Here is a 12,071-nt window from a genome sequence, read left to right on the forward strand (position 1 = left end):
GAATAATAGAAAAAACAAAGCAAGCAGCTAATGTAGGGTTAGCAGAGGGGGATAGACACCTGGAAGACTGCCAGTGGAGGAGCAGAATTCAGCCCTCCTTGGGAGAGAGGGAGAGGGACCTTGATGGCAGAGGAAGGGAGATGACCACAGATAGAGCTGCTGACTTCGTGTTCCTGAACATATGATTCTTAAAGCATGTTAAAGCAAATTGGGGTAGATTTTCAAAGAGATAAGCGCGTAAACCCACCCCCGAAAACCTACTCCAAGCTCCCCCTGCGCGCACCGAGCCTATGTTGAATAGGCTCGGCAGCGATCGCAAGCCCCGGGATGCGCGTAATTCCCGGGGCTTTGCTAGGGGGGCGTGTCGGGGGTGGTGTGATGTTCGGGGGGGGGGGGGGGGGTTGGGGGCGTGGCCGAGGCCCGGGGGCGTGGCTGAGGCCTCCGGACCAGCCCCCGGGTCGGGTTATGGCGCGCCAGCAGCCCGCTGGCGCGCGCAAGTTACACCTGCCTCAGGCAGGCGTAACTTTTCAAACAAAGGTGGGGGGGGTGGAGGGAACGGAGGCAGGCTGCACGGCTCGGCATGCGCAGGCTACCAATTTTGCGCAGCCTTGCGCGCGCCGACCCCAGATTTTAAAATATGCGCACGTATCTATTAAAATCCGGCGTACTCTTGTTTGCGCCAGTCGCACTTTTTTAAAAAATCTGCCCCATTATGAACAAGATGAACACAAGCTATATTTCAATATTTATTCATGCTTTGTGTCACTTTAAGGGGCTAATTTTCAAAGGCTTATCTGTGCATAAACCTGGTTTTAGACAATTAGCCTGAGGGTTTTATGTGTAAAAGAGAGATGGGGCAGGGAAATCATTTATGCACATCAGGTTTTCGGTTGTTATAAAACTGGGTTCCCTAAAGTACAGTGCTCATGAGTAAAACATAGTCCTGATGAAAGCACAACATGGTAATATAAAGATCGGTCTAGCATTTGTCTTTATCTTAGAATAGCAGCCACCACTGCTTACTGATAGCCCAGGCTCATTCAAAGGAAGTATTGACATTCGCTGCAAAGTGAGACAAAAATCTGATTCCTTTTCAGGGAAGCTGCGTTTCACATTTCTCCTTAAGCTTTTTGTTTTTCACAGTGCCTATTCACATCTTCCAGACCATACAACTGACACAATCAAGTTTTCAGGATAGGCATATGTACACTAAAGGTAGAAACTAGAATGTTTCTCCAGATAACTTATGGATCTAGCCCAAAATTGGGGAAAAATGACAGTTTTTTTTCCCTTTAAACAGATGGCTGTAGTCCAAAAGTGTTCGTGAGAATTGCTCTGCAATTTTTTTCCTTGCTTGTTTGTCTCGTTATAGCTGAAATTAATTTTTAAAGTAACTTTTGCCAGCTGTAAAACCATGGCTGGTAGGCCCATCCAGCTTCTGTGCTTCCTTCATATACCAGAAGGAAGGAGGGTATCTCTGCCATGTCTGTGGCCTTGAGCCCCTGTTAGCTAAGGCAGTTGTAAGATGGCAATGAGGAGCTTTGTAACAGCAACAATAAATACAGAAACGGTTACTACCCCAAACCAAATGGGCCTGATACTTCACTTTCGATGCACATCCAGCATAGCTCTCTGCTTCAACGGCAGGGGAGAAGATAAACAACCAATAAGGGCTGTATAACATAGACTGGGTAAAACAAATAAGCATGGGTGCAGCTTGCTTATTGCGGCGGCTACTACCCCTAACGAATCAAGCTAGATATTTCACTTGGATGCAGCTCCATCACTGCTCTCTACATTAAAGGTGGGGGTGGAAGGGAAATAGAACCAAGAGCTAAGAGAAACAGATAAGTATGGGAGAAGAAATGAGGGAAGCTTGCTGGGCAGACTGGATGGGCCATTTGGTCTTCTTCTGCCGTCATTTCTATGTTTCTATAAGTTAGGGTAACTTTTTTTTTTTTGTTTTACAGTTTATATGAAACCATCTTCAGAGAAAAAATAGTTGTTTTAGGTTTTATATAAAATTACAAACAATTTGAGTGAGCAAAAACGATCACATTCAAATGTTCAGTCACACATACTGTGAATACATGAACATTATGCTAACACTTATTACCATACCATAAAAATGATAAATATGCTTTTTAACACAATCTTTATTCATAAAAATAAAATTGCAGTAAATTATATTTTTGTAGTAAGTTATTTAATTTTTGAAAATTTTCTATTTTTATCTAAAATAACTATCAAAATGCTACTATCCAAGTATTAAACATCCTGTGACATGTTCTCTACAACATATTACAATAGTGCACAGCTAACCTATGTTAAAACAGTTCATAGACATTATCATGTGTCTGTTTTGCTAATGAAGCAAGTAAGCAGTACATCCGATAAGATTCACAGTCGTCTTAATAAGTGAAAAATGTTCCAAAAGCTGCGTGGGATAACAGATGCCAAACTGAAGAGAAATCATTAGCCTGGTATGCTTTTAAATACACCTCACAGCAAAGAGCAAGTATCTTGCCTAACACAACAGGAAACAGTCACTGACTTTCTGTCTGACGACACAATTTTAGGACAAAGAATCTGGCCCAGAAGCTTGTGTTGTCAGTACATCACGTTATGCATTAAAAGAAGTGAGAGGTGGAATGATTGGAAGTCACGTCATTAAGGTACTCAAGCTCGCCCTAGCCATGACTACACCCAAAAAGATCATTGGACTTCTGAAAATGCTAGCATGCCACTGCAGTCACGTACGAATGTAGCTGCAGGAATCTGTTCTTGCTGAGACTGCCATGTACCGTTTTCAATCTTTATTGTCGATGTAGCTGATCTCTTAGCTCTGGCCCATACTTTTCACAATACCTCTTCTGATGTTTGACATTACATTCATTTTCCTGTTCCCGCCAGTACAGGTGACTGCAAGAATCTGTATCTAAAAGGAGTTGCTACGTTCTTCATTCGAGCCTTTTCACTGTGTTATTTTTTTTTTGTTTGTTTTGTATTTTTTTTTGCTTCAGTAAACGTTTTTCAAACATCTTTAAGCGTGGTGACATCGGTGGGGGATTTCTCCTTGCAACTGGGCAATTTGTAAAGAAAGCAAATCTGTCTCTTGCCTTCCTCGAAAGCAAACTCCCTCATTAAAAGTAGCAAAAGCTTTAACCATGTTATTCTCTGTAACATTCCCAAAAAGTCCTTTATCCTTACAATTTTTTAAATTGAGGGCATCCCTGGTGGGAAGAGTGGGTTATTTATTAACAATGGAAAGACTACTTTTTTTTTTTTTTTAATCCCAACCCTCTATGGTATTTTATTAGCTCCTCCATGATCTGGACATTACCACCAAAGCTGAATAAAGCTAGCAGGGGCATGCAGCACTGAGAGATGAACCTTTTTATCAGGATGCTCACTGTCACCCTCTTCTGGGATAGCTTTGACCCCCCCCCCCCCCCCCACTCTGAATAATGTTTACCATTCAGATTTGGAAGGTGACTAGAAAGGCTTTCTTGCTGCTTGGGAGATGCCTGTGGGAGCTGGGAGGGACTATGATTACACCCACAGCCCATTAGCTGTCAGCTTTCAACATCTGAAAAGTACTTAGATGGCAGAAGCATAATAACTTTCATTAATATGGGCTGAGGCCATTCAAACTTCTTCAGGCCAACCATCGTCTTGAGTCCTGGAAATTCACCACAGTTTGATCAGTGGCAGTGGTAAAATAGAGAAAGTTTTGCCAAAAACATAAGATTGACATCTTTCCTTCCCTGGACTGTGTTAAAGTTAAAAGTGCAAAACACCACGCAGGATGTGCACATGCATGATTTTGATTACATGATTTTTTTTAAAGATGAAAAAAGGGCTCCTATTGATTCCTAGGGATGGGAATGGGGTTTCTAGGAAGCTGCTTACTAATCAGTGCACATCTGAGCATCTTCTGAAGTCATATGTACAGATAATTCACATATTGTGAAGCAGAGGGCTACAAACCTGGATTAAAATGTGGGAACCTGGCCCTAGACGGTCTTGTTTGTCCTTATTTTGTAAGGATGAGTGCTGGATGCTGCCCACCTGGTTCTGACCCAACAGTAGAGGGCTCTGGATTGTTCCTAAAGATCGGGGATCCGTGAAGGTCAGAACCCAGTCTGGGTTTCTGCCTATCCACAATGAATAAGGGATATTTGTATACAGCGGCGGCAGTGCATACAAACAATGTCCTGCGTTTTCGTTGTGGAAGTCCTGACAAGCAGGCGAGGTTGTGGCTTTGGGGGCTCCCCTGCTCTAAATACTGTGCGGTTGGTGCAGTTGGACAAAGCATTTTTCTTGCTGCCCAACGACTCTTAGCATAAAGGGAACCTTGACTCTGGAAAGAAAGGCGTGAGACAGGAAAGTAGAGATTTCCCTTTGTCAGAAGCCCTTCCAGCTGAGGTTTGGGAGAAGTTCTGATATTTACCCTTTTTAATGCTTTACAATATGGAGAGCAAACGCACAAAAGCAGCAGTTCGATCAGTCTGTCCAGCCAGACGTGGGGGGTGAAGGGCCAGCATGGTCCTACAAGTTATGCTATTGTAAACGAAGGGGGCTCAGAGGAGGTTCAGATAATTTTCAATAGCAAAATGTTGAAAAGCGCTAAAAAAAAAAAAAAATCAGGCCTCTGCATGGCTTTCACTTCCTCCCTATCAACCACTTTGCTAATTTTCCCCTCTCTAGAAGCAGGTTCCTGTTTTAAACCGTGGCTTTATTTGTTTGATACTAACTTTGTAACTGGTTTCATTCACTCCCTCCTGTGAAATGCGTCTCTGCCGAGTTGTACTTAAGGCAGTGCGCACTGCACAAACCAAGCACCTGCCCCCAAACCCTGAAAAAAAAAACCAAAACGGTCTCAATGATTTAGAAAATGAAAACAGTACCTGTGATATTTTGTTTTCTACACTTGGGGCAAATTCAGACCTGCATAACAGGGGCCAGAAGCAAAAAGGTGCAATATTAGCTCAGTACCCAATGCTGTTCAAACCACTCATGGATGTGAACTGGATTGGGGAAAAGTGAATGTGAGAAAACCCAAACGCTCTGACTGTGAAGTATCAGGCTGTGCTTTGTGATAGAAGCTCCCACTTGGCTGCTTGTACTGTCCAAACTCAGCCCACTCTGGTCCTTGACCTGCTGGTGATTCTGCTTTCCAGGCAACTAGAATAGGGTCTCAGCCTAACAGTGTGCACATTCATCTAATACTTATCTACGGAGGCATCACCAGATACTTAAGACATGGGGCATGGGCCTACGCAGTCTCCCAAGATTTTAATGATTCAGTTCAACAATCAGCACCGTACAATTCTGTAAAAAATGCAGGGTACTAATGTTACTGAGATCCTGCTGAGCTTATGGGGACAATTTTAAAAACTGGCACCAACCACACTGGAAGAGCTGAGGCGATACCCTTTTACACGACGAGCAGGGATGGGCTGCCGCCACCTTCTTAGCGAGGCACTCTCGCCTGTTCTGTGCCTCGTGGTGAGGCTCGGCTTGTTTTCACGAAACTCTTCATTCTTGTACCACATCTCTCCACAGAAAAAAAAAATAAATAGTACATAGAACATGCAATAACTTAATACTGACAATTATATTCCAGTCACGAGATTCATGGCAAATTCTGAAACCTTTTACTGGATCAGTGTAAGAATTATCCAACAATGATTGTAATGAGCTTTTGAAATTAGAGGCCCCTTCTTCAGCTGTCACAGCCAGCTCATGTGCAATAATTTTTCAATAATTCTTCAATGTCCTCTCAAATTCCCACTACCCAACACCCCACTCTCTCATCCTCTTCCTCCTCCCACTCACTACCTCTGGCTCTCTTTCACTTCCTCCACCCTCATCCCACGCTGGCTCTTTCCATTTGTAACCCTCCTCCACTTCACCACCTATGGTTCTCTCTCTCACACACCCTCTCCATCACCATCTCTGCCCCACTCCCACTCCACCATCACTGGCATTCTTTCAAACAGCCCCCACCCTATTTCCTGGTCTTGTGCCCCTGCACTCCCACCCATAAACAACCCCTCCTCCCATCTGGATCTCAAGCACTCCTGTAACCTAACTTTCTCTCACCATCTCAGACAGCCCAAGTTTGCATTGCTAATTTCTGAAAGGAGGGAGCTGACTGCATTCACCCTCTCATGCTTCCTCCAGCATTTATCCCTCTTGCTCTGCTCCTCCCCCTCCCAACATGCAAACCTGCTCCTCACCTCTCCAACATGCGAACCCTTCTTACCTCTAATATTAACGCCCTCTTGCACCACCACTTCAAGCATTCATTCCTTCCACAGCATTCATTCCCTCTTCCACCATTCACCCCTTTTCGCCTCCATCCCCTTTCAGCTATGTTTTATGTTAGTTTTATTATTTGATGTTTTATTCTCTTCTATGTGTTTTAGAATCACATGTACATCATTTAGAGCCTTGTTGGATAAGCGATTTGATAAATCTTTAATAAAAAGATAAAAGATCTACCTCCCCTCCTTTCCCATCAGTCACTTGCACCCAGGATGCCTGCTCCACTCTTTTCTCAGCTGAGTCCCAAGTCCTGGGATCAGACAGATCTGCTCCAATCTCTTCCTTTTTGTTCTGTCCCAGTGCTGCCTGTTGAAACAGGAGCGGGAGGGGGGGATAAAGCTGGAGGAACAGAGCAAAGCCGAACAAATTGTCCTCCTCCAGCCCCTCCCTTCCGTTTCTCCCCACTTACCTCCAGTGTCTGCTTCAGGGTCATCTTCCCCCCACCCCCCCCAAGAAGGGGGAGGAGGAAGGCCGGAGCAGATCCTGCTGAGTGGGAAAACAGCTCTGCTTTCTTCCCCAGCCCCTTCTCCCCATCAGCCTTCAGAAAGCAGGAGAGAAGGGGCACAGGTGGGGCTGGTGCAATAAACAGAAAAGCTGTTTTGGGTTGCCCGGTAGTTGGAGCATTGATCTATAGCCTCAGGGTACAAGCCCCGGGAGTCCCTGGCTAGTGACACCTTGCATATTCATGATGAAGATCCTGAAAACTAGACCTGTTTGCGATAGTCGATGGACTAACTGGTTACCTCTAAACTGAAAAATAATCTAAACTAGTAATTTTTAGAGCACCTTTCAGCATAATTAAACTTTAGGTACAATAGATCATTTTCTCAAAAAAATGTGCTATCTAAATGGGTATCCAGGCAACAGGAAATCAGTGATTTGCCCTAGGTCACAAGGAACATCCCTAGGATTTGACCCCAGGCTCTTAGGCTGCTGTTCCAACCATGTGCACCCTGGTCGTGAGAGGTTTAATTTTAGATTACATCATAGAACACTCTACACACAATCTGGTGATGCAAAACTTAGTTTACTAAATGTTGTAAATATATGGATAATAAATCAGCAAAGTAATATCAACATTGAATACAGTATCACAGTGAGCTGTACAGAAATCTATATGGGTGAATAGGAGACAGACAGAAATAAAAATAGAACATTAATCAAAGGATGAACACCTCCCTTATATGCCCTCCTCACATAAGCCAGTATTCTTAGGAAATGTGGAGGACTTTACGGGCTGGAAGACTCAGAAGAAAGAACCAGCTATCCATTCTCTGTTCCTCCTCAACTCATCTAATTAAAATAAGGAAATTCTATGTCTTATATATCCCTCTCTGCAAGTTCGGTGCTTCTGTTTACACTTTTATCCAGGAGGGTATTTCAGTACCAGTCCTTTGATCTCCCATTTGGTAAAGGACATCGATTGTTTAACTTGTTATTGGTTGATTGGTATGGGTACTAGTGTTTAGAATCTGATCTTCCCAGGTGATAAGAAATATCAAATGTTCCTTGGGGCCATTCCCCCTCTTTATCAGCACTCTGGGGCCAGGAAGTCTCAGGAATGAGGGAAGAAACAGTCATAGTGTCCTGCCTTTGTACAATCCCATGCCATATATTGATTCAAACTTATCAATCATTGGAGTCTGTTCTGATCCATAGCTGTCTATTCACGTTACAAAGTCTTCTGGAGATCTAACTAGCTTGCCTAAAATTATCCTTACACATTCCATCCCCCTCTCTTTGGTTCAGAATAGGTCCAGATGATTATGTATATGAGTTCTTAGCTCTTGCTTTAAGTGGCTCTTCATGTATGGTATTAGGGCATGAGATGATAACAAACCCTTTAATAGTACCTTTAACCATTATAATGAAAGCCACTACAATGCAACATGCAAATCCTATGAGGAAATAGATTAATAATTTTGTTCCCCATCCTTTAATTTGTTCCCACAAAGATAAAATGTTTATCACTCTCATTCTAGTAATTAATCAGGGGACCGTTTATAATTGTGTTCTAAATGCTTGGTTAAATTAAGAACCATAGGGGTATCATCAGTAACATCTACCTAACACTAACAACCATAAGTGTTTTAGAGTGTATGGCATAGGCCTCATGGTGGTATTAACAACAAATCCAGTGCTAATAAAGTTTATTTTTCTTAGCTGACTGCTGTTTCAGTGATTCCACTGTAATTAGCAAAAGAAAATTCTAAAATTATGGACACAAACCTTTAGAGATTCCACCCTATTTTTCAATTTCTATACATCATGTCTAAAAATGTGTGTGCACCAAACTAAAATGTATTCAGAAAATTTGGTATTCAGTTTATTACTAATTTTAAAAAGCTGTCAACTCATTAAAGCACTCAGTGAGAGCTGTTTGCATTAGATTCTCAATTTCCTGTCTCACTCTAAATAAATGGTTTTCTTACATCAGGTTTCCACTTTGTAAGTGTGACCTTGCACTGTGGTCTGTGTAGGTAGGAAGGGACCAAGCTACTTCTACCAAAAGGAGAACTTGGTCATAAAATGTACTAGAACAATAAATGATCATTGGAATCGTGCAGGACTACAAAAGTGCATTTCTCATTCCAAGTCTGGAAAGGAAATGTGCAGACAAGCATACATTTTCCCTTTCAGCCAAAAGGGAAAGTAACTTGACAGGAAATTATGTGTACAATTAGCCATTAGAGCTAATGGTATAGTACATTCTATGATATACCAAACATGAGAGGTGTAATTAAGAAAAGCCAATAATATCCCAAGGGATAAATTATTTCGCATTTACTAGTGTATGCATGGGCAAGTTACCTTAATTATCATATCATGAGATATTTGTGAATGATTCTAATACTAAGCATATAAAAATGCAATATCAAAATTTAAAAGCAATCAAATGAAGCATTTTGTATAGAATGTCATAAAGGGAGTCCAAAAATAGAGATGGAGCAAAAATATGCAGCATAAGAACATAAGAAATTGCCATGCTGGGTCAGACCAAGGGTCCATCAAGCCCAGCATCCTGTTTCCAACAGAGGTCAAATCAGGCCACAAGAACCTGGCAATTACCCAAACACTAAGAAGATCCAATGCTACTGATGCAATTAATAGCAGTAGCTATTCTCTAAGTAAACTTGATTAATAGCAGTTAATGGACTTCTCCTCCATTAACTTATCCAAACCTTTTTGGAACCCAGCTACACTAACTGCACTAACCGCATCCTCTGGCAACAAATTCCAGAGCTTAATTGTGCATTGAGTGAAAAAGAATTTTCTCCGATTAGTCTTAAATGTGCTACTTGCTAACTTCATGGAATGCCCCCTAGTCCTTCTATTATTCGAAAGTATAAATAACCAATTCACATCTTCTCATTCAAGACCTCTCAAGATCTTAAAGACCTCTATCATATCCCCCCTCAGCCATCTCTTCTGCAAGTTGAAAAGCCCTAACCTCTTTAGCCTTTCCTCATAGGGGAGCTGTTCCATCCCCTTTATCATTTTGGTAGCCCTTCTCTGTACCTTCTCCATCGCAATTATATCTTTTTTTAGATGCGGCGACCAGAATTGTACACAGTATTCAAGGTGCGGTCTCACCCTGGAGTGTTATAGAGGCATTATGACATTTTCCGTTTTATTCACCATTCCCTTCCTAATAATAGAAGGTCTTTTGTGTTTCTACTTGGTCAGGGCTTGTGAATTAATTGATTGCAGACAGACATTGTTAGATCTGCTTGTCTGTAATGTACAAAGTACCATAACTAAAGAGGAAAAGCACAGTCTATTGATCTCGCTGTGGAATTGGTCATATGACCTAGAAACTGGCCAATTTAAAATAGCAAAGCATACCTCTAATCTGGCAGGAGCTTTCGCAAGCGTGGTCTCAGTATCTTCTGTCAGCCATTGCGATCTCCATTCAGGTACTTGTACACATGGTTGGCCTATTCTGACGTTCGGGGGCCGCCAGCTTTCATTGTGTGTTCAATGGCAGGCTCACTGCGCTCAGTGTACCTTGCATAACAAAAGCTCCACAGGTGCTGTTATTTGGGGGTCTCTCCACCCTGCCATGAAGCATGGTCTCCAGTCTCCCCCTGGCAGTGTAGTGTAGCTTGCTAGTTTTTCTTTTTAGGTTTCCAGAACATTTAAACTCTGGTGTGGAACATATTTTCCACCCACCGCTGATACAGGAGGTGAAAAAGAAAACCAAACCTCTGTTTCAAAAATCTATCCTGATTCTTTCTTACAAAGAAAAAAGTAATCTCCGAATCTTGTGAGAACATACAGACAGCTAATTCCAGGAACACAGAGAATGGCAAGTAAGAACCAGTAAAACTGTATCAATTCAGACATTACCGAGTATGTGAGCAACAACAGTGGCATCTGCAAGTATGTATGTAACTAGGTATTAACTAAGTATCATAAAAGTATTTCATCATAATAATCAGTTATTACATTTCCAATAGAGAGAGATTGCTTCATAAAACAAATAAAAACATGAGGGCAGAGCTTATGCATAACTTCTAAGCCGTTCAGTCCAAAAATGAAAGGTTGGAGGGGTCTTTCTGTAGCAAAGCATGTGATGGTTTTCCCTCCACCTGGGCATAGTGTGGACAGTTCTCTCTCGAAGCTTGTCATTAAAGCAGAACCTTTGCACGCCCATCATTAAGTCAGGTGCATTGCATGAAATAAAAATGAAGTAAAAGATTATATGATAGGAAGACGTTTTTTAGGAATAAGATAAGAGGGAAGCTTATCTTTTATAATCAGATCTCTGTATAAACAGCTACATCCATCTGCTTCGTCCAAAGATCACGGCACTGAGAAACTTGCTGCATGTTTCAGCTCATTCTGCCATACAGGTTCTTTCCCTAAATAAACAGTGGCCGTAGTATTTCATTACATATCATAGGGATACAATATAAACATGTAGGAACACATCTGATTCAGGAGCAGAAAAGCTTTCTTTTAATCTCGTCTCCTCTTTCTTGTAGCAGGAGCTTCGCTGTCAGGCATAAGGACTACGTTGCACATCTGCCTGACGCAGAAAGGAAAAAAAAAAAGCTGAACCATAGAGCAATGCTGATCATTTTTACAAAAATATTTACCCAGCGCTTAAAGAAACCAAACGTTATTAGTTTTTGTACAAATTCAGTGCTAGGCATTGAGAGGTACACATTCCCTGTTCTGACAAGATGCAGATTTTTCTTTACGGCAAATGAAACTAAAAATTCTTGCTAAATCAAGTTCATTTCCTGCAAATATCTTTAATTCCCCATCAGTCTGTTCCTAACTTTTAAAATGAAAGATCAATTCATTTAAAGGAGTTTTCTCCTCTGTTTGTATTTGCCTATCAGGAACTCGCCCTCCTTTCTCTCTGCTGTTAACCCCTTAACTCCCTGTGTCCTTTCAAGGTTTAAAACTTTAACATTAGTACTTGCTGCTAGGGCAATCGAATTGTCAACATCCCCGATAGTGGAGCCCCTATAACACCAAATCTGAGCCAATCCTTGCAATCAACAGGAAGGACGCTCATTTTCTCACTCGGACAAAGTCACTTTTATTCCCGTCTCAGCTAATGTCTTCTCTCCTGCCGACCTCCCTCCGTGGGTCTGACAGAAACAGCTGGATCATTGCCGGAGCCGGGGAAAGTGCTGCACCCTCAGCGGGGGAGGAGACTTTGAGCTGGGCTGGCTCTCCCCCGTCCACGACCAATCGTGTGCCGGGCCTCTCTGAGTGACAGC

This window comes from Rhinatrema bivittatum, chromosome 13 (assembly GCF_901001135.1).
Source record: "Rhinatrema bivittatum chromosome 13, aRhiBiv1.1, whole genome shotgun sequence".
NCBI classification, from domain to species: Eukaryota; Metazoa; Chordata; class Amphibia; order Gymnophiona; family Rhinatrematidae; genus Rhinatrema; species Rhinatrema bivittatum.